Raw genomic sequence first — 24,284 nt, forward strand, 5'->3', positions numbered from 1 at the left:
GTAGCGAGTAACTACTTGGGTCTAAAAACAGCTAACGTTACACTACACATAACGCTACTTGGTTAAAAGGAGCAACAATATTGAGAAATGTAGTTAAGCTATATGTGGCGTTGCTATAGGCGAGCTCCCGTGCTGTGCTCTGTAGTAAGGCCAGCGGCCCCCCACACGGAGAGTGACTGACGAGGGGTAGGTACTGGTTCCGCCTCATTAAAACAAATAGCAATTAATCGCGCCCGTCAAAATCATTGCATTAATTTTAATTATCGCAGCAATTAATCGATTTATTGCTTATCGCGGAAGGCCTACCCGCACTGCATACCCCTGTATGATAGCACGCACAATAACGTCTGTACACACCCGCACATAATTCTCCCTTACATATCTGTAGATACTATATCTATACCTGTACATAACCAGTGGGTCTTTTTAGACTTAGTGTTGTCTCATCAGGGCCGCCTCAGGGGGTGTGCGAGCAGTGCGGTCGCACAGGGCCTCGCGGGAAGGGGGGCCTCGCAAAAAAAAAAAAAAAAAAATTATTATTTTTTTTTATTTTTTTTTATTTTTTTGCGGGGCCCCCCTTCCCGCGAGGCCCTTTTTCATCACAGACCTAAAATCTAGTTTTGCTTATATGCTTATATATTTCACATTAGACACGTTTGTAGAATGTGTCTGACTTCCTGCCTCTGCGGCTCTGCAGACTGCAGTTTTCCGGTTTCTGCGGATTTGCTGCTCTACAGATTTTAGGATAGTGTTTCCGGCCCGTCCGCCGTAATACCAAATAGAAGAAGAAGACACGACACGAGGTAGATAATTCAGCGCTATTCAGAGGAGCGAGGCGAGTGGATGTCTTTTCAAAAGCCGCATGGATCAGAAGAAATTACACCGTGGGCCAAGAAAGTCTCCTTCCAACTTTACCATTGGCGCCGGATTGATACTGCGTTATGGTGAGTCAACCTATGATTATATTCCCGCCGTGGACCTATGCTCTCTTTCTCTCTCTCTGGAGCCAAACTGGTCGACTAGCTAATATAGTACTACTAGTAGCTAACGGTGTGTGCCTGGTGTCAGCGCCTGTATTGCTTTTCTCATGTTGTAGTTTCAGTGGTAGTGCGTTAGCTCATGGTTAGCGATAGCCGGGTTGAGCTAACTGGCTAACTGATAGCATCAAAGTAACGTGCGCAGCCAGCAGCTAACGTCGTAGCTAGCTGCCGGCTAGCTGCCGGCTGCGCACGTTACTTTGATGCCATCAGTTAGCCTAGGCTAGAGTTAGCTGTTAGCTTGTGCTACGAGTCGACCATTGACATTAGCCGTGAGAATAGCAGGGGGTTCTGGCTTATTTTGTCCCGCCAGCGAGAGGCCTTTCGTCAACGTGGAGACCTGTGTTGCGGCCTTTCGCCCTGCGTTCCTTTTGTGCAGGTAAGATTAATGAAAATGTCATGACATTACCCCACTCTTCCTTCCTTCCCCTTCCGAATGTTTTGTTAATAACGATGTTTTTTTCCAGGCAAAACATATGCTACTTCACAACATTTGGAGATACGACATGTGCTGTGTGTGAATGTCTTGGTCGCTTGTGTAGCTTGGGTAGCGTTGGGCCGTTGGCCAAAGCTGTGTGTGGCCTGGTGTCACAGTACCTGGCTAGCCTATTTAGCTGATGTCGGCCATTGGCTCCTTGCTGCTTTGGTTTCTCTGGTATAGACCCTCTTCTTGTTGGATTTAAGTGTTGATCTTTGTCCTTTTGGATCTCTCATACATGCTCTAGTCTCTCTCTAACACACACACACATGACAAACACACATGTTCTCTCTCTCTCTCTCTCTTTCTAACACACACAGTCTGCCTATGGCGGCCTTTCTCGATGGCTAGGCTGTGCTCAAGGATCTTCAGTCACAGTGCTCAGGTATTCTGCCACTGTGTACTCTCTGTTTAGGGCCAAATAGCATTTCAATTTCTTTCCAATGTGTCTCTCTCTCTCTCTCTCTCTCTCTCTCTCTCTCTCTCTCTCTCTCTCTCTCTCTTGGATTTAAGTGTTGATCTTTGTCCTTTTGAATCTCTCATACATGCTCTAGTCTCTCTCTAACACACACACACATGACAAACACACATGTTCTCTCTCTCTCTCTCTCTCTTTCTAACACACACAGTCTGCCTATGGCGGCCTTTCTCGATGGCTAGGCTGTGCTCAAGGATCTTCAGTCACAGTGCTCAGGTATTCTGCCACTGTGTACTCTCTGTTTAGGGCCAAATAGCATTTCAATTTCTTTCCAATGTGTCTCTCTCTCTCTCTCTCTCTCTCTGTACACTGTATATTGACTGTAGAACGGGAGCTCTCTCTCGCTCTCTCTTTTGCTATATGTTGACTGTATCATGCCCCGCCTCGGGCAGCGCTATTATTTAAGAATATGTTGACTGTATAAAAAAAAAAAAAATATATATATATATATATATTTTTTTTAACCTTTTTTGGGGGGGGGGGGGGGGGGGGGGGGGGGGGGGGGGCTCGCGTTAAATCTCGCACAGGGCCTCGCATTTCTCCCAGGCGGCCCTGTGTCTCATATATGTAATACATGCTCGTATCTCTGATCATATGCCTGTTTTATTTTCTACTGTTGTCCTGCTCCACTGTTACCTTTCACTCTGACACACTGCACTTCACTATTCCATCTACACTCTGTTTGCCACATGTATTCCCACTGTACTGTATTTGTGCTGTACAATGATAACACATTCGACTCTACCCTAATATCACCAACCTACACCCAGGTTTCCCCTTCTGTTAGACTTCGTCATAGTACTGAGACTGCTCAGATATTAGAGGGTGCATGTTTCAATGACATTATTTTAACTGTGGACTCTGGGTGTGATGCCATTATGGTAACATTGGATTTTGACCGCTTTCTCAGATTTTTAGACGGTACCCATACTTTCACTTAAGTATAATTTCTGGGTACTTTTTACACCCCAGGTAGGATAGTTCTATGTATTGATCACAGACATGTAGGATAGGTCTATGTATTGATCACAGACATGTAGGATAGGTCTATGTATTGATCACAGACATGTAGGATAGTTCTATGTATTGATCACAGACATGTAGGATAGTTCTATGTATTGATCACAGACATGTAGGATAGTTCTATGTATTGATCACAGACATGTAGGATAGTTCTATGTATTGAGAAATGTCCATCGTCACTCATTTCTGAGTACTTTACACCCCCACTAAGAACTCCTACAGAAATATTGATGAGTATTTTGGTGGCTGGTACAATGTGATGATGAGCAAAGACAGTCCAGCTTCTTAGTTCAATAACAAGATACTAAAATGATGTAAATTCACTAGGGATGTCCGATATTATCGGCCGACCGATATTATCGGCCGATATCGGCAGTAAAATGTGATATCGGAAAATATCGGTATCGGTTTAAAAACAAAAAAAAAACAATAACAATATTTGTTATATATATATCCAGTGAAATTATTAGTTACCTGAAATTATTCAGTTTTTTGGACGGGGAAATCCTGCATATATCGGTATCGGTTGATATCGGTTGATATCGGTATCGGAAATTAAGAGTTGGCCAATATCGGAATATCGGTATCGGTAAAAAAGCCAATATCGAGCATCCCTAAAATTCACCCATGCCAATGTCAACACATACAAACTATGCAGATAAAATAGCGGCAACCCTCCCCCTCTTCCGTATTGGGGAGAGGGTGATAGCAGACCCTGCGCTATAAAAATAATGCCACTTAGCCGGTCTCGACTAGGAACATGCATGGATCAAGCCTGTTCTAAATAAATCTGATAGGGTTTTTCAATGGAAATATCTAATGAAAAAAAATTGCATTTCAACCAGAATTGTTTATCCCCTGTCATAACGTGCCTGCATGTAAACATGTGTGTCTCATATACTCTGCCTGCCATCATCATGTCCTCAGGTCGATACCTTCCAGCCGTGCCCCCCAGCCAATGCGCTGCCGGCTCCGTCCCGCCTCGCAACTCTGCTTTCTTCCGTCTCGGGATGCTCTGCCCAACGGAAGCTGTGAGAAAAGTCCTCACCAGGGCTAACTGTGACTGCCCGACCGTCCAATCTCCTCGCAACGAGGCAGTTGTCGTGGCGGGAGGGCCGAAAACGCACCCGGGAACCTGCAGACGGGAAAGCACCACCGTGGGGGAAGAGAAATAAAACAAAGTGTCAGGTTGCCCACAACCTCCATTTTAACACGCTTATTTTCTCTTAACACTTTGAGCGCCACGCCGGGTTTTCCTTTTTACCGGCTGAATGCCACCATCGGCGCCAATGTTAACGTTAATATCGCCTAATCTATGTTTTAAATTATGGCTATGTGTCTAATTTGCCCATCGCATTATCAAAGACTATTTTCCAGTCAGTGCTGTCAAGGCAGATTGTTTTTTTATCGCGTCGTTTCCGTTTCAGAGCATTTAGAAAAGCACCCGTTTTCAGATAAAAAAAACATTGTGGAGCATTCTATGAAAATCGTCTTTTACTGGAATATTCCACAACGTTGATATTCGTCGGCCTTTTTATGAATCGTTTTCAAATAAACGCTAGATGATCAATATTATACGTGCACGCAAGCACATTCGAGCCGCGCACGGATAATCGCCCCGTTGATTTCCTCGCAGACTTTTACAGTGAAACCGAAAGAAGACATTTCACAGAACAGCTTATAACTTCATCAAACTTACTCTGATTATCCTAACTCTGATAACATAGAGTCCTTACCTGACATCAGATGGTATCCAACTGGTATATTCCAATTCCTGATCACCATTAAAAAAAATCGATACGTGTATGGATCCAACGCGATACAGTAGAACTCCATGATCCGCGGGGATCTGAGGATCCAGAATGAACTCTGGTTTGCATAATAATAGGATGCGCGCAATTCTGCCTCAGTGACGAAGCCCAAAAGTCGTTTGACCGCGTATGCCCAGCACTGCACCCCTGGGCATCACCAGCCGTGATCATCATAAAGAAGGACGGCTCCGTGCGGTTCTGCTGCGACTACCGCCGCCTAAATAACGTGACGCACCGGGATGCATACCCCCTACCTCGCATCGAGGAGTCCCTAGACGCCTTGGGGCAGGCCAAGATCTCCTCCTCGCTCGATCTCACCGCCGGCTACTTCCAGGTGGCGGTGAAAGAAGAAGACCAAGAGAAGACGGCCGTCACAACGCTCTTCGGCCTCTACCAGTGGACCCGTATGCCCTTTGGGCTGTGTAACGCACCAGCGACATTCCAGCGGTTGATGACCGCCGTGCTGGGGGACCTGGCCTTCGACGTCCTACTCGTCTATCTAGATGACGTCTTGGTGTTCGCCAGCGACTTCGAGAGCCACTGTCAGAAGTTGGACCTGGTGTTTGGACGGCTTTGGGAGCATGGGCTCAAACTCAAGCCCCGGAAGTGCTTCCTTCTGAAGACCGAAGTCAAATTTCTGGGACACATCGTCTCAGCAGCCGGCATACAGGTCGACACCGACAAAGTGAAGGCGTTGGAGGACTGACCGGCGCCACGCTCAGCGAAGGAAGTGAGGCAGGTGATCGGGTTCCTGTCCTACTATCGGCGGTTCGTGCCCCGCTTCGCCCAGGTGGCCCAGCCACTGCATGCCCTGATGGGGAAAGAAAAGAAGGGGTTCACCAAAGGCCGGCCCGAGGCCTTCAAGTGGACTCCGCAGTGTCAGATGGCCTTCGACCATCTGCGGGAGTGCCTCTTAACACCTCCGGTATTGGCCTACCCCGATCTCCGGCTCCCCTTCATAGTGACCACGGACGGGAGTTACTTGGGACTGGGAGCAGTACTAAGTCAGAAGCAAGAGGGCGTGGATCGCGTTATCGCCTTTGCGAGCCGAGGTCTGCGTGGGTCCGAAAGGAATGACCAAAACTACAGTGCGTTCAAGCTGGAGCTCCTCGCCATGAAGTGGGCGATCACCGAGAAGTTCAGGGACCTCTTGATGTACTCCCAGTTCACCGTGATCACCGACCACAACCCGCTGAGGTACCTCGGCACGGCCAACCTGGGAGCAGTGGAGCAGCGCTGGAACGCTCAGCTTGCAGAGTACGACTTCGTGGTGCAATACAAACCTGGTCGATTCAACCAGAACACCGACGCCCTGTCTCGCATGCCGATGCGGTCAGAACCCGAAGTGGAAGACACAGAGAAAGACTTCCTAACGATACCCGCGACCGGCACTCACACCCGTCAGGGTCTCCAGGAACGGACCGCTCCATTGTCCGCCCCCGCCCCAGTTGCCCGCGATGGCTACGTCGTGGTCCCAGCAGAGGAAGTACGGGCCCTGCTAGGCCCCGAGAGACCGACAGAGACGCGGGAGGTCCCGAGTGTCAGCTCACGACAGATAGCGGCACAGAAGGGGAACAGCGGGTATGACTGGGCGGAAATGCGGCAATTTCAGGCGGTTGACCCCGAGTTGGGTCCGGTGTGGCGGGCGGTGACGCAGGGGGTCCCTCCCACTAAAGTGCAGTTGAAGGAAGGGGACCCGAAGCTCTGCAAGTTATACGGGCAGTGGGAGCGGTTCCGTCTGCACCAACAAGTACTGTTTCGGCGCATCAGCGACCCCCGCAACGGGGAGGAGGTTCTCCAGCTGGTGGTGCCCACGGCCCTGCGACGGAGGATCTACGAGACCCAGCACGAGGATGGGGGACACTACGGGGGACGAGGGACGGTGGATCTGATGAGGCGAAGTTATTACTTGATCGGAATGGCAGAAGAGGTGAAGAAATGGGTGCAGCAATGCAAGCGATGTGCATTAGCCCGTGATGTGTTCCCTAAAGCCCAGGCCCAGATGACCTGCACTAACGTGACGGCACCCATGGAGGTCCTTGCTATGGACTTCACCGTGTTGGAAAGGTCGGCGGGTGGCTACGAGAACGTACTGGTGCTGACCGATATGTTTAACAGATTCACTATTGCTGTACCGACCAAAGACCAGACTGCGAAGACCACCGCCGCCGCCATCATCAAGTACTGGTTTGTGTACTACGGCTGCCCTGCCCGACTCCATACCGACCAGGGGCGAAATTTCGAGTCCAGTGTCATCAAGGAGCTCTGCCGACTGTACGGAATTTCAAAGAGCCGCACCACGCCTTACCATCCCCAGGGGAATGGGCAATGTGAGAGGTTCAATCGGACGATGCATGACATGCTGCGTAGTCTGCCCGCAGAGAAGAAGCGGGACTGGAAGGAGCACCTACCCGAGTTGGTACTTACGTACAACTGCCACATGCACTCCTCCACGGGATACTCCCCCTTCTACCTGCTCTTCGGGAGGGACGCTAGGATGCCCCGGGATGTCCTGGGGGGCAGAGACGTCATTGACGAAGGGGCGGAGGACCTGGACGAGTGGGTACAGGGTCACCACGAGCGACTAAAGGCCGCTGCGGAGGCCGCCGAGGCCACGGCGAAGCATGCGTCTCATCGACGCAAGAGGATTTACGACAGAAAGAGCAGAGGCGCACTCTTGTGGGCCGGGGACCGGGTCCTGATACGCGACCACCGAATCCGGGGCTGTAATAAGATACAGGACAAGTGGGAGCCTACGTCTTATGTGGTGGTTAAGCAGAGCCACGAAGGGACGCCCGTGTTCACAATCAGGCCCGAAGCAGGGGGTCTAGAAAGGACCGTGCATCGAGACCAGCTCAAGACCTGTCCCTTCCCGGCCTCCAACCCGGAAGTGCGGGCGAGGGCCCCTCGACAGATCCCTGTGGAACTCGTCCGAATCGGACATAGAAGAGGCTTTCGGATACCGTCGGGAACCGCATCCTAGGGCGTGTAACCACCCCGGGCCCCTGCGGGACGCCCCTGAAGAGGCAGCGGACGCCGAGTCAGAGGTGGAGTCGACCCCCTCAGGAGAGGATGGGGAGGACGGCGGAGATGGAGTCTAAGAGGAGGCCGCTGGCGGTCCACCGATGGCCCCGGAGGGCGAGGCTGTGGTCAATGACCCGCCAACGGGCACTGAAGAATCCGACACAGAGTCGGAGGTGGGGGAGGTGGAACCCACCCGGCCCCAGAGGAGCACCAGAGGTTGGCTACCCGCTCGGTATCGCCAGGACTACGTGCTGAAGAGTGTGTTTGTTGAACAGTGTTTCCAATTCATGAAGGAGTGTGTGAAACTGTTGGCCTAATGTGTGAGACTGTCGATCTAGGTATGAAACTGTTGGTCTCAGGACCGTATTCATACATGCGTTAATCGGTGTTCCATTAAATTAACTTGCAGAGGACTTAGCAAGTTCAAAGTGGGGGGAAATGTAGCACCCTGAATATTCTACTATTATTCAGAAGTGCTGACTTGCCTTTTATCTCCCCTTTGTGCACAAAGACATATTAACTAGTTTCCATTGATATTCTCTCGAACAATGACGCAAGTTTCTCCTTCTCTCACCGGCTGGAATATGGATTATAAACAGTAGACTGAATCATATTCAATCCACCCAGTTCTTCCTGTGGGGCTAGTTGGCGGTACCAGCAGGGGGCGGCGGTGGCAGGTGGAGCGCACGAGAGAGGCGGAGAAGCAAGTCAACTGAAACGGAAGTGGGGAGAGCCAGCTCTCTTCGACTTGGACTTGGACCTGAGTCGTCGTGTCGTTGGAAGAGCCCCGTAGTGGACCACACGGGCGAACGTATTGAACTTGAATATATTACGGGTTATACTAGAAATATAAGCGTAGTAGCGTGTTGAACATCCCCACTGAATAACCCTAGTGATACAACGAGTTATCCTAGAAGAACGCGGTATAGCCAAGAGTTGGCTTATGTTAACGTTATCCCCTCCAGCGAGGTGCCCGGCAAGATTGCCTGAAGAGAACTGGGGCTTAGAGGCACCGTGCGTTGTTGCATGTTTCGGCTAGCAGGAGGGCTGTCTAGGACCCACAGAGTAGCTTCAGTTAAGGTAGCCCCAGATTATTATTGCGCATCAACCCAGCACCGGCAGCCAGCAGCCTGTCTTTGCTGGCGGTCTACATCTGCTCTGCACCGGCGGTCGTCAGCCTAGCACGGGAGTTCGTCCCGTCCAGCAGAGGTCGCCATCACCCAGCACGCGCCTCCAGCCCGCTACTGCCCCCTCAGCCTAACACAGCTTGCTAGCTCCTGGGACGAGAGCGTTCGACGCCATCTTACCACCCGGACAGTGGTGGTGCGGCGAGGCCGCCATCTTGGTTGAGTACACTGGCGCTTCGGTGCTCAGGATCCTATTGCACAGTACACAGTGTGGCGTGGCCTACTGGCGAAGCTAATGTTGCTAACTACAGTTCATAGGGGTACCCCATAAACATTACATGCCGGCATTAGTATAGGACTTTTGTTTGGTAAAGTGGGCCCACCTTTTTCATTTTCTTTGAGTGTAATAACGTGTTTGTTCTTTAATAATATTTTCCCATCTACTTAACCATTTCCCTCTTGGAGATAACCGACCTGTTATTATATAAGTAAAGCCTTAGAGAGGTATTATCACTACTATATAAGTAAAGCCTGAGAGAGGTATTATCCCTGGTACTAACCCAGACATGGGTGATGAGTCAAGCACATTGAAGTATATTGTATTTGGGTCAGCAATACCTGGTTCTATACAGTGTGGGTGTATTTTACAAGTGTTACAAGAGATGGAATTACAACTGAAGTAGACATAGAACCACCCTTTACTATTGACTATTTGTAACTGCACAATACAAATAAGGATAAAGAACGTAGATGGGAGTCCTGTGTGCGTGTCCATTCCTGAGCCTATTATTAACCCTTTTGGTGTGGGTAACGTTAACACAATTAACCCCTTCCTACCCAACTTTCCCCTTTCCACTATTAAGGTTTCTAAGGTCCCCGAGGGAGGGTACTGCTTGCGGGAGGAACTAGGTTATTTATTTACAATTCAGTCACTAGGTGTGGGAGGGTTAAATGAGGTATTGGGGGAAGTGAGAGCGAGTTGGGGAGTACTGCTGACCGCCCCGGAAAGGCGAGGAAGACCAGAGTACCAGACCAGGTTGGTAAATCCCGGGCCCCATCCACTCCCACTGCCGGCCTCCAGTTGACGCTCCAGGCCCAAAGACGAAGGTGCAGTCAGACGGAGCTCTACTGTGTCTCGCTACCCAGTGGCTGTGCACACCCGTTCCCACGAAGCAGGGATAATCCACCCTGCTACAATTAGTTGTACAGAAAACAAATATGCAATACAAAAATGATAGCTTTTTGTCCTACAAATGCAAGGACACCTGTGAAGTTGAGTAATTTGGCCTCAACGTGGCACTATTCTCACAAAACTAAAAACATGAACTATACTTAACAGTTTGCCAGATCATGATGACATTTGAAATGTGCTTTTACTTTGTAATATCCTACTGATGTTATCAATATTATTTAGGTAGTTGATGGGCCAGACTGTATGACCCCAAGATTCAATCAAATGTTAGAAAAGCGCAGTGTAAAAAATAACTGTGTGAAAAAATAAATACTTTGTCCCACTTGCACCAAACCTGACAAATACATAATATATGTTTGTCATATGATCACAAGGAGGTCTAGAAACTTCACCACATGGTGTTGCTATTTCCACAAAAAAAAGTGATCTAGTCTTTAACAGCTTGTGCAATTGTGATAACATTTGAAATGTCTTGTTACTTTGTGATTTATAGTGTTATCATTATCAATACACTTTGTCTTTCAGTTTGACCAGATTAGGGGTGTGGTCAAAAGGTGTCATTGAGGATACATGGCATTTCAGAGACCAAGAGTGATGGCGCTGCTCCGACCGGCTGCCTTTCTGTTCGCTCCGTCGAGACTGTGTTTACTTTTGTTAATATTTATAGTTTTTAGAGTTTTGTTCGTACCAACTGTTGGTGCATTTAATGTATATGACCGTCAGTCACTCATAGACATTGGATTACGGGAAACTTACCAACTGGATTACTCACTGGACCAGCTTTCCGAACCGCATCAATGGCCTGAAGAAATTCTCCGGAGATTAGGACCAGATCCTTTGTTCCTAGATCCCAGGAAAAGAGGACCCAGACGACGAGGAAAGAGGGCTGGGATCCGTAACAGGCTGAGATCCAGACGCCACCGTACACCACTGCCCAGTATATTGCTAGCCAATGTACAATCAATTGACAATAAACTGGATGACATCCGAGCAAGGATTCAATATCAAAGAGACGTTAGGGACTGCAACGTCCTCTGCTTCACCAAAACATGGCTCACACCGGAGGTTCCAGACCACGCAATTCAACCAGCAGATCACTTCTTTATCCATCGCAAGGATCGGACATCAGAGTCCGGTAAACAACGTGGAGGAGGTATTGCCTTCATGTTTAACAAAAATTGGAGCGATCCAACTAACGTGAAGGAATTATCCAACCACTGCTCCCCAGAACTGGAATATATAACCATCAAGTGTCGTCCTTTCTTCCTCCCGAGGGAGTTAACGGCGATCGTCCTGATCGGAGTGTATATTCCACCGCAAGCCAGCAACAAGGTTGCGCTCTCCAGACTCCACGACGAGGTAAATAGAATACAAGTGGCGAATGTTAACGCCGCCATTTTAGTGCTGGGAGATTTCAATAGCGCCAATCTGAGAAAGGTATTGCCTGACTTCTATCAGCATGTGACTTGCAACACCAGAGGCGGTAACATCCTAGATCACTGTTACACGCAATTTAAAGGTGGCTACAAGGCTCATTCTGATAGTGGCTTTGGTAAATCAGATCACGCGTCCATCTTTCTTTCACCAAAGTACAAACAGAGAGGTGCAGAAATGGGATTTGACGTCAGAGGAGACGATCCGGTCAGTGTTTCACTACACAGACTGGAATGTGTTCCGCGACACAGATAACATTAATGTCTACACGGAGACAGTGCTGGACTATGTTTGTACTAGGGTGAAAGAAACAATCCCCACTACCAAAATGAAAGTTTACCCAAATCAAAAACCCTGGGTAGACAAATCCGTCCGTGAAGCTCTGAGAGAGCGCACCAAAGCATACAACGACGGCCTAGTGGCAGGCAACATGAATGACCACAAGGTGGCGCGATACAACGTAAGGAGGACAGTGTCAGAGGCCAAACGGCGCTACAGGGATAAAATTGAACTCCAGTTTGAACAAGCTGACTCTAGAGCTATGTGGCAGGGGCTCAAAACGATGACAGACTACAAAGGCGCCTCCCTCAAACTGAACAGTGACATCTCCTTAGCAAATGACCTCAATACCTTCTATGCGAGGTTTGATGCTGGTAATAACAACACCAGCTCACAAGCCTCGTCAATGGGGGGGGGGGGGGTCGGCTGCTGATGGAGGCGCAGTGTTCAGGGTAACAGAGCATGAGGTGAGGCGGACCTTTAAAAAAGTGAATATCAGGAAGGCAGCAGGTCCGGACGGCATCCCCGGCCGCGTCCTAAAAGTCTGTGCCGACCAACTGGCCCCAGTATTCACTGACATATTTAACCTGTCCTTAGAACAGGCTGTCATCCCCACCTGCCTGAAGAAGTCCACTATTATCCCTGTACCCAAAAAATCCAAGCCTGCTTGCCTCAACGACTACCGCCCTGTAGCTCTCACCTCCATAGCCATGAAGTGCTTTGAGAAGCTAGTAAAGGGCTACATCTGCTCCTCCCTCCCCATCAACATGGACCCCCTGCAATTTGCATACCGCCCCAACAGGTCCACGGAGGACGCCATAGCCCATGTGCTGCACACAGCAGCATCACACCTGGACAAGAGGCAGGGGAACTATGTGAGAATGCTATTCATCGACTACAGCTCGGCATTCAATACCATAGTCCCCTCCATACTCATAGCCAAGCTCAGGGACCTGGGCTTGGGCTATGACCTCTGCCAGTGGGTCTTGGACTTCCTGACTGGCAGACCCCAGGTGGTGAGAGCAGGCAACTGCACCTCCTCATCCATCACCCTCAACATAGGGGCCCCCCAGGGCTGTGTTCTGAGTCCCCTCCTCTACTCCCTGTACACACACGACTGTGTGGCTCAGCGGAGTAGCAATACAATCATCAAATTTGCTGACGACACAGTGGTGGTGGGCCTGATCTCTGCCAACGACGAGAGGGCCTACCTGGAAGAGGTCAAGGTCCTGGCGGGATGGTGCCAGGAAAACAGCCTCTCCCTGAACGTCAGCAAAACAAAGGAGATGATTGTGGACTTCAGGAGGTCGGGGGTCAAGGACTACAGCCCCCTCAGCATCGACGGGGCACCGGTTGAGAGAGTCAACAGCTTTAAGTACCTCGGAGCCTACATATCCGAGGACTTGACATGGACCACACACATTGACAGTGTTGTGAAGAAGGCACGACAACGCCTCTACTTCCTCAGGCGCCTAAGGAAGTTCCAAGTCAGCCAGAAGATCCTTAAGAACTTCTACTCATGTACAATAGAGAGCATCTTGACCGGCAACATCACCTCCTGGTTTGGGAATAGCACTGCACAAGACCGAAGCAGACTACAAAGAGTGACACGTTCAGCCGAACGCACAATTGGAGGGGGGCTCCCCACCCTCCAGAACATTTACTACAAGCGTTGCAAGGGCAAGGCTAAGAGAATCATTAAAGACTCCAGTCACCCGAACAACTGCCTCTTTGAACTGCTGCGGTCAGGCAAGCGATACCGGAGTCTCAAGGCGAGCACAGAAAGACTCAGAAGAAGCTTCTATCCCCAGGCCATCAGGCTGCTAAACGAACAATGAATGAACACTACACAACAACAACCACCAAACGCACATAGCACACACATCCACACGCACACACTCACTTTAAACAAACACACTGTAGCACCCACTCCACACACTTTATAGCGCACACCCACTTTAAACAAACACACTGTAGCACCCACTCCCCACACTTTATATTTATGGATGAAGGATTGCACTACAACTCGTACACCTTACTGTAAATTGTACCTAAAATTGTACCTCATCCCATTTCTGCTTTGCACTAGATAGTACTGTACATTAGTACACTGCATAGTATTGTGTATTGTATATTATATGGTAACTCAGAACATTGTACATATGTCTATACCGAACACTGTGACCCCATTTTTCTTCTTCTAAATTCATGCTATATTATGTTATTATGTTATTTGATACTATCTTGTCTAGCACAGTCTCTGGAGCGTAACAGTAAGAAGCATTTTGTATGAAAGTATTCTGTACTTCTGTATGACAACTATTAAAGAACTTGAACTTGAACTTGAACCACCGTGTAAATCTAGTTCAGTGTGTAGTGTTACTGTTATGGTTTGTAACCGACCCCAATCGCACAACACAAGACAGGTATGAGAGTAAGCCAAAACAGGGCATTTATTTCTTACATAACAAAAAGCGGCACAGTCCCTTTAAGGGAAAACACAAAAACACTAGAGTCAAGGAAATATGGAAAAGCGGCACTGTGCCTTTAAGAGGCGAACAGGCTAAGGGACTAAGGCTAAGGGCCAGGGCTAAGGACCAGGGCTAAGTGTCAGGGCCAGGACCAGGGGCACTGGAGAGGGGGACAGGGACAGAGGCCCGGAGAGGCGGGCTGGAGACGGGGACAGAGAACAGGGTTAAGGACTTGGACAGGGCGAGGGCCAGAGCTGCTTACAGGGAAAAGGACAGGGTTCCGACGGCGGAGGCCTGGCACGGGGACAGGCTGAGATCCAGACGCCACCGTACACCACTGCCCAGTATATTGCTAGCCAATGTACAATCAATTGACAATAAACTGGATGACATCCGAGCAAGGATTCAATATCAAAGAGACGTTAGGGACTGCAACGTCCTCTGCTTCACCGAAACATGGCTCACACCGGAGGTTCCAGACCACGCAATTCAACCAGCAGATCACTTCTTTATCCATCGCAAGGATCGGACATCAGAGTCCGGTAAACAACGTGGAGGAGGTATTGCCTTCATGTTTAACAAAAATTGGAGCGATCCAACTAACGTGAAGGAATTATCCAACCACTGCTCCCCAGAACTGGAATATATAACCATCAAGTGTCATCCTTTCTTCCTCCCGAGGGAGTTAACGGCGATCGTCCTGATCGGAGTGTATATTCCACCGCAAGCCAGCAACAAGGTTGCGCTCTCCAGACTCCACGACGAGGTAAATAGAATACAAGTGGCGAATGTTAACGCCGCCATTTTAGTGCTGGGAGATTTCAATAGCGCCAATCTGAGAAAGGTATTGCCTGACTTCTATCAGCATGTGACTTGCAACACCAGAGGCGGTAACATCCTAGATCACTGTTACACGCAATTTAAAGGTGGCTACAAGGCTCATTCTGATAGTGGCTTTGGTAAATCAGATCACGCGTCCATCTTTCTTTCACCAAAGTACAAACAGAGAATTAAAAGTACTCCCGTAGTCTCGCGAGAGGTGCAGAAATGGGATTTGACGTCAGAGGAGACGATCCGGTCAGTGTTTCACTACACAGACTGGAATGTGTTCCGCGACACAGATAACATTAATGTCTACACGGAGACAGTGCTGGACTATGTTTGTACTAGGGTGAAAGAAACAATCCCCACTACCAAAATGAAAGTTTACCCAAATCAAAAACCCTGGGTAGACAAATCCGTCTGTGAAGCTCTGAGAGAGCGCACCAAAGCATACAACGACGGCCTAGTGGCAGGCAACATGAATGACCACAAGGTGGCGCGATACAACGTAAGGAGGACAGTGTCAGAGGCCAAACGGCGCTACAGGGATAAAATTGAACTCCAGTTTGAACAAGCTGACTCTAGAGCTATGTGGCAGGGGCTCAAAACGATGACAGACTACAAAGGCGCCTCCCTCAAACTGAACAGTGACATCTCCTTAGCAAATGACCTCAATTCCTTCTATGCGAGGTTTGATGCTGGTAATAACAACACCAGCTCACAAGCCTCGGCAATGGGGGGGGGGGGGGTCGGCTGCTGATGGAGGCGCAGTGTTCAGGGTAACAGAGCATGAGGTGAGGCGGACCTTTAAAAAAGTGAATATCAGGAAGGCAGCAGGTCCGGACGGCATCCCCGGCCGCGTCCTAAAAGTCTGTGCCGACCAACTGGCCCCAGTATTCACTGACATATTTAACCTGTCCTTAGAACAGGCTGTCATCCCCACCTGCCTGAAGAAGTCCACTATTATCCCTGTACCCAAAAAATCCAAGCCTGCTTGCCTCAACGACTACCGCCCTGTAGCTCTCACCTCCATAGCCATGAAGTGCTTTGAGAAGCTAGTAAAGGGCTACATCTGCTCCTCCCTCCCCATCAACATGGACCCCCTGCAATTTGCATACCGCCCCAACAGGTCCACGGAGGACGCCATAGCCCATGTGCTGCACACAGCAGCATCACACCTGGACAAGAGGCAGGGGAACTATGTGAGAATGCTATTCATCGACTACAGCTCGGCATTCAATACCATAGTCCCCTCCATACTCATAGCCAAGCTCAGGGACCTGGGCTTGGGCTATGACCTCTGCCAGTGGGTCTTGGACTTCCTGACTGGCAGACCCCAGGTGGTGAGAGCAGGCAACTGCACCTCCTCATCCATCACCCTCAACATAGGGGCCCCCCAGGGCTGTGTTCTGAGTCCCCTCCTCTACTCCCTGTACACACACGACTGTGTGGCTCAGCGGAGTAGCAATACAATCATCAAATTTGCTGACGACACAGTGGTGGTGGGCCTGATCTCTGCCAACGACGAGAGGGCCTACCTGGAAGAGGTCAAGGTCCTGGCGGGATGGTGCCAGGAAAACAGCCTCTCCCTGAACGTCAGCAAAACAAAGGAGATGATTGTGGACTTCAGGAGGTCGGGGGTCAAGGACTACAGCCCCCTCAGCATCGACGGGGCACCGGTTGAGAGAGTCAACAGCTTTAAGTACCTCGGAGCCTACATATCCGAGGACTTGACATGGACCACACACATTGACAGTGTTGTGAAGAAGGCACGACAACGCCTCTACTTCCTCAGGCGCCTAAGGAAGTTCCAAGTCAGCCAGAAGATCCTTAAGAACTTCTACTCATGTACAATAGAGAGCATCTTGACCGGCAACATCACCTCCTGGTTTGGGAATAGCACTGCAAAAGACCGAAGCAGACTACAAAGAGTGACACGTTCAGCCGAACGCACAATTGGAGGGGGGCTCCCCACCCTCCAGAACATTTACTACAAGCGTTGCAAGGGCAAGGCTAAGAGAATCATTAAAGACTCCAGTCACCCGAACAACTGCCTCTTTGAACTGCTGCGGTCAGGCAAGCGATACCGGAGTCTCAAGGCGAGCACAGAAAGACTCAGAAGAAGCTTCTATCCCCAGGCCATCAGGCTGCTAAACGAACAATGAATGAACACTACACAACAACAACCACCAAACGCACATAGCACACACATCCACACGCACACACTCACTTTAAACAAACACACTGTAGCACCCACTCCACACACTTTATAGCGCACACCCACTTTAAACAAACACACTGTAGCACCCACTCCCCACACTTTATATTTATGGATGAAGGATTGCACTACAACTCGTACACCTTACTGTAAATTGTACCTAAAATTGTACCTCATCCCATTTCTGCTTTGCACTAGATAGTACTGTACATTAGTACACTGCATAGTATTGTGTATTGTATATTATATGGTAACTCAGAACATTGTACATATGTCTATACCGAACACTGTGACCCCATTTTTCTTCTTCTAAATTCATGCTATATTATGTTATTATGTTATTTGATACTATCTTGTCTAGCACAGTCTCTGGAGCGTAACAGTAAGAAGCATTTTGTATGAAAGTATTCTGTACTTCTGTATGACAACTATTAAAGAACTTGAACTTGAACTTGAACCACCGTGTAAATCTAGTTCAGTGTGTAGTGTTACTGTTATGGTTTGTAACCGACCCCAATCGCACAACACAAGACAGGTATGAGAGTAAGCCAAAACAGGGCATTTATTTCTTACATAACAAAAAGCGGCACAGTCCCTTTAAGGGAAAACACAAAAACACTAGAGTCAAGGAAATATGGAAAAGTGGCACTGTGCCTTTAAGAGGCGAACAGGCTAAGGGACTAAGGCTAAGGGCCAGGGCTAAGGACCAGGGCTAAGTGTCAGGGCCAGGACCAGGGGCACTGGAGAGGGGGACAGGGACAGAGGCCCGGAGAGGCGGGCTGGAGACGGGGACAGAGAACAGGGTTAAGGACTTGGACAGGGCGAGGGCCAGAGCTGCTTACAGGGAAAAGGACAGGGTTCCGACGGCGGAGGCCTGGCACGGGGACAGGGGCCCGACGGCGGAGGCCTGGCACGGAGATCCTCTTCGTCCCTACTCGGATGCTGCAGACGGGCAGCGCAGAACAAAGGGGGTCCCAGGGGACCGGGATGGGAACACGCCGTCCTCCCGTGGAATACTAGGGAGCGACGACGAGCCTGGGTCCAAGGGGAACGGGATGGGCACACGCCGTCCTCCCGTGGAATACTAGGGAGCGACGACGAGCCTCACCCCCAGGAACGAGGATCACGAAGAGACGCCTTCCTCCCGTGGAATCGGGAGCGATGACGAGCCGGCTTGACGTCTGGAGTGGGAAAACTGGAAAACCTCCCGTAGAGAATTAGAGAGCGAAGACGGTGTCCCACTCCAGGCAAACGGCGACAGGTGGTGATGGCTGGCACGTCGTCTCACGCCGGAGACGCGGCAGGTGATGGTAACGTACAGGATGGTAACGTACAGAACTCCATGAACACAGAGTGTACACAGATACAGATACAGAACGAACACAGAGTCCAGAACACAGAACGACCCGACAAGGACTGGAGGGGAGTCTGCAACCTATGTACTCTCCCGAGGTGATTGCAAACTCCCAACAGGTGCGTGAAGGTAGAGGATCAAGGATGTCCAAGGGTGGGGGCTGGTGAAGAGTAGAGGAGAGTAAATCATCGCAAGGGTGGGGGCTGATGAGGAGAGTAGACAGGGAAAACACAGGAAAAAGGTCCAGGGACAGGCGAATCCTCACAGTACCTCCCCCTCCACGGGAGCCACCGGGCGACCCAAAAAATCAGACAGCGGGGCAGGGGACATGACAAAGCAACAAACAAAAAAAAACTGGGCCATGCTAGCAGGGGAAGCTACACCTATAGTGGGGCTAGCAGAGGGACTGGGTAGCTGCCAGAGCATTGCTAGCTACAGGGCCTATGCTAGCTGTACTGCTACATTAGCATAGAGGCTGCGCTAGCTGCCGGAGCTAGGCCAGCAGACAGGGCTGGACTAGCAAAGGAGAACAAGCTAGCTGGAAGGACAGTCCTAGCTGTGGGGAACAGGGTAGCTAACAGGGGAGCTAACGAGGCTAACAGGGGAGTCAACAGGGGAACTAACAGGGGAACTAACAGGGGAACTAACAGGGGCTAACTCACATACACTGTCTGTGCTGGCTGGGGTCGTCGACTGGTCGGGTCGTACTGTTATGGTTTGTAACCGACCACAATCGCACAACACAAGACAGGTATGAGAGTAAGCCAAAACAGGGCATTTATTTCTTACATAACAAAAAGCGGCACAGTCCCTTTAAGGGAAAACACAAAAACACTAGAGTCAAGGAAATATGGAAAAGCGGCACTGTGCCTTTAAGAGGCGAACAGGCTAAGGGACTAAGGCTAAGGACCAGGGCTAAGGACCAGGGCTAAGTGTCAGGGCCAGGACCAGGGGCACTGGAGAGGGGGACAGGGACAGAGGCCCGGAGAGGCGGGCTGGAGACGGGGACAGAGAACAGGGTTAAGGACTTGGACAGGGCGAGGGCCAGAGCTGCTTACAGGGAAAAGGACAGGGTTCCGACGGCGGAGGCCTGGCACGGGGACAGGGGCCCGACGGCGGAGGCCTGGCACGGAGATCCTCTTCGTCCCTACTCGGATGCTGCAGACGGGCAGCGCAGAACAAAGGGGGTCCCAGGGGACCGGGATGGGAACACGCCGTCCTCCCGTGGAATACTAGGGAGCGACGATGAGCCTGGGTCCAAGGGGAACGGGATGGGCACACGCCGTCCTCCCGTGGAATACTAGGGAGCGACGACGAGCCTCACCCCCAGGAACGAGGATCACGAAGAGACGCCTTCCTCCCGTGGAATCGGGAGCGATGACGAGCCGGCTTGACGTCTGGAGTGGGAACACTGGAAAACCTCCCGTAGAGAATTAGAGAGCGAAGACGGTGTCCCACTCCAGGCAAACGGCGACAGGTGGTGATGGCTGGCACGTCGTCTCACGCCGGAGACGCGGCAGGTGATGGTAACGTACAGGATGGTAACGTACAGAACTCCATGAACACAGAGTGTACACAGATACAGATACAGAACGAACACAGAGTCCAGAACACAGAACGACCCGACAAGGACTGGAGGGGAGTCTGCAACCTATGTACTCTCCCGAGGTGATTGCAAACTCCCAACAGGTGCGTGAAGGTAGAGGATCAAGGATGTCCAAGGGTGGGGGCTGGTGAAGAGTAGAGGAGAGTAAATCATCGCAAGGGTGGGGGCTGATGAGGAGAGTAGACAGGGAAAACACAGGAAAAAGGTCCAGGGACAGGCGAATCCTCACAGTTTTAGTGTACAGTTTTCTATACTGAAATATGTAGCTACTTGGTACATTTAATTTCTTAGCCTGTCTGTCCAGTTGTTCTGTTCTTTATATTGAATCAATATGTTCTTCTTCCTAGAACCCTGGGTATTATGACATAGATGCTCAGGATGTGTCTGTGTGGCACGTGCCTCACAACTCACCAGTGGTTACGTCGAGACATGAGGCAAACCTTCGCTACCACACTAGCAAATCGTTTTTGAGTAATTATGGAGGAAACCTCTTTCAACTGTTCAAGGTACAGAGCAATAGCCGCAAGCACAGCCACATGCATGCATACATCTACCAACATTTAGTGAATCATGATGCAAGGAGTGGGGATTTTGACAGGTAATTTTCTTGGAAATGACAAACCATGTGTAGCAGGGTGGATTATCCCTGCTTCGTGGGAACGGTTGCTGGCAGTCACAAGGTAGCTGGACACAGTAGAGCTCCGTCTGACTGCACCCTCGTCTTTGGGCCTGGAGCGTCAACCTGGGACCCGGTAGTGAGAGTGAATGGGGCCCGGGATTTACCAACCTGGTTTGGTACTCTGGTCCTCCTAGCCTCTCCGGGGCGGTCAGCAGTACTCCCCAACTCGCTCTCACTTCCCTGATTACCTCCTTGGGCCCTCCCACACCTAGTGACTGATATGCCTAAATAGATTCGTCCCTCCCGCAAGCAGTACCCTCCCTTGATGACCACTAGAAACCTTACAATGAAAAGGGGAGAGTTGGGTATGAAGGGGTTAATTGTATTAACGTTACCCACACCAAAAGAGTTGTTAAACGGCTCATGAATGGACACGCACACAGAACTCCCATCTAATTCTTTAATGTTAATTCTACTGGTCAGTTACAATGATTTAATAATAGTGACCAAATGGACTGAAGTCCCACTATAGTTCCGTTTGTAACTCCATACCTCATAAACACGTATATTATACACCCACTTCTGGGTTAATATCAGGGATAATATACTTCAATGTGTTTGACTCATCGCCCACGTCTGGGTCTTCACCCTGTATAATACCTCTGACAGGCTTTAATTATACGGCAAGAATAATACCTCTCTAGGCATTATTTATAATACACCAGGTCTGTAACCTCCCCACAGGGAAAGGGTTAATTAGATGGGAAAATATTATTAAACAAAACACGTTATCACACTCAAAGAAAATGAAAAGAAATCACAAGGTGGGCCCACAAAAACCTAACCAAGTCCTATGCTAATGCCGGCATGTATTGTTAATGGGGTACCCCTAGAACTGTGGTTAGCAACGTTAGCTTCGCCCGCAGGCTGCACCACACTATGTACTGTGTAATAGATCCGGAGCATTGATGCTCAATTGTACTCAACCCAAAATGGCGGCCGCGCCGCACCACCACCGTCCGGGTGGCAAGATGGCGTCGAACGCTCTCGTCGCGGGTGCTAGCAGGCTGGGCTGGAGCAGGAGCAGTAGTGAGCTGAGAGCGTGTGCTGGGTGTTGGCGACCTCTGCCGGTCGGGACGATCTCCCGTGTTGGCCTGAAGTCAGCCGGTGCAGAACGGTTGTAAACAGCCGGTGCAGAGTCGATGGCGCGCATATATAAACTCGCCCTCACTCACACTGAAGCTACACTCTGGGTCACTCTCAGCCCACCTGCTACACGATTATACTGTGGCGCAACGTGGTTGACTATACCACCGGTCTTCTTCAGCGCCTCGCGCTAGGGTTGCACTGGAGTCGATATAGTCGTTAGCCGCACGCTAATTATACCGTCACACTGCTACTGTAACCCGACAACTATGGACGTCAGTCCCGTGGCTCAGTCTCTCTTACTCACGCACTATCACGGATACTCCTATGATAACCCGTCGCTCGCTCCGGCGGGGCTCTCTGGGGGTTCTTTAACGGGGCTATTCCAAAGCACCTCCTGTTGCAGCTGCGACCGTTCACAGCAACATCCCAAACAGAAGAGAGCTCGTCTCCCCTCTTCCGCCTCCATTTATTCCCTTCCCATCTCTCTCGGACACTCTCTGCCTGCCACCGCCCCCTGCTGGTACCGCCTGCTAGTCACACAGAGAAAAGGATGATGAATATGGTCCAGTAACCCTGTTCATAATACATATTCCAGCGATAGAAGAAGGAGGAGCTCGCGTCATTGTTCGTGAGAATATCAATGGAAACTAGTCAACATGTCTTTGTGCACAAAGGGGAGATAAAAGGCAAGTCAGCACATCTGAATAATAGGCATATTTTCAAGTTGCTACACATGTAGAACATGATAAAACTACTCTGACAAAGCCAGAAACCCTTGCAGCTATAGGTGTAACGATTGGTGTAGTGGTGGAGCCAAGTGCAGGACAAATGGGCAGGATTCAGATGATGAGCAAACCCAAACGGGGTATTTAATAAGGTCAGACAGGCAGGATACAGGAACACATGAGGAGAGCTCACTGACTACTCCAACAGAAGACCAACAAACTACAATACAAGTAGTGGCTTGGGATGGCAATAAACACTGAACTAATAGAGTACAGCAACTTGCAATGGGCCTGGTCTACAAGATACACTACACGACCAAGGTACCCATGTACATGTCAAAATACTTCCCAAAGGTCAGTGAATACCACGATCACAATACCAGAGGGAGCTCCACAAATCATGTTAAACCCAGATTCGGCTCAAACAAGGGACTAAACATGTTTCGCAATTGCCACATCAATGTGGAACGCCCTACACAAAGCTGTAAAGGAATGTGAATCACTACCCACTTTCAAAAGCACTCTCAAAGAACACCTACGGGAGACTGCAATTCGAAACTGGCCCCTACAAATGTCCTAACCCAGTTGTACAGTAAATTACCAAGTATGGCTTTGTCAGTATTCCAATGTACAGTGTACAGTGTCCCCCACCCCTGATGTAAACAAGAAGAAAGTCTTTCTCTGGTCTGCATCCCCTTAACAATTGTATGTATTGAGCTGTACTGTACTGTACCTATTCTGCAATCTGTTAATAAACTGTTCAATCAATCAATCAATGGTAATCTGGAGGTTCCTGGTTCGATTCCCACTCCTCCCGGGCAGCATGTCGAAGTGTCCTTGAGCAAGACACTTAACCCATAACTGCTCCCAATGAGCAGGTTGGCACCTTGCATGGTCGCCTCCACCGTCGATGTGTGAATGTGTGAGTGAATGGGTAAAATGTGAGGAACAAATTGTAAAGCGCTTTGGATAAAAGCTGCTATATAAATGCACCATTTTTTAATCGGACAAAGACTGACTAGGGGGGCGGATGGGTAGCGCCTGCCTACCACCGCAGAGACACTGGTATCGAATCCAGCTGTCGGCGGTACCTCCAGCTTGGTCGGTCGTCCATACTAACACAATTGGTAGCGTGTGGGAAGCCGGTGGGGTGTCTATCCTGGTCGTTGTAAACAGCGACTCCTACTGGTCGGTCGGGGCGCTTGCTCAGCGAGGAAGGGATCTGGGGGAGGTAGTGTGATCCTCCCACGCGTTACACTCCTCCAGTGAGAGTCCTTGCTGTCAGGTGAAAAGAAGCGGCTGACTCCACATGTATCGGAGGAGACATGTGATAGTCTTCAACCCTCCCTAGACCGGCAAGTGGGGGAAAAAATGCACACAGCGACCAGGAAGGGAATTGGCATAACGACTAAATTGGGATGGGAGAAAGAAAATATA

At 49.8% G+C, this 24,284-nt stretch overlaps 1 pseudogene across 1 annotated transcript in view; it reads left to right on the forward strand.

Annotated features, from left to right (window-relative positions):
• The window catches only part of LOC311228437 (intelectin-like), a 41,361-nt pseudogene that overhangs the window by 12,066 nt on the left and 5,011 nt on the right, over window positions 1–24,284 (forward strand). Inside the window, exon 3 of the transcript in view lies at window positions 20,702–20,770. The product of the transcript in view is annotated as an intelectin-like (transcript). The remainder of the gene's footprint in view (window positions 1–20,701; window positions 20,771–24,284) is intronic.

Source organism: Notolepis coatsorum, assembly GCF_963971535.1.
Source record: "Notolepis coatsorum genome assembly, chromosome: 5".
NCBI classification, from domain to species: domain Eukaryota; kingdom Metazoa; phylum Chordata; class Actinopteri; order Aulopiformes; family Paralepididae; genus Notolepis; species Notolepis coatsorum.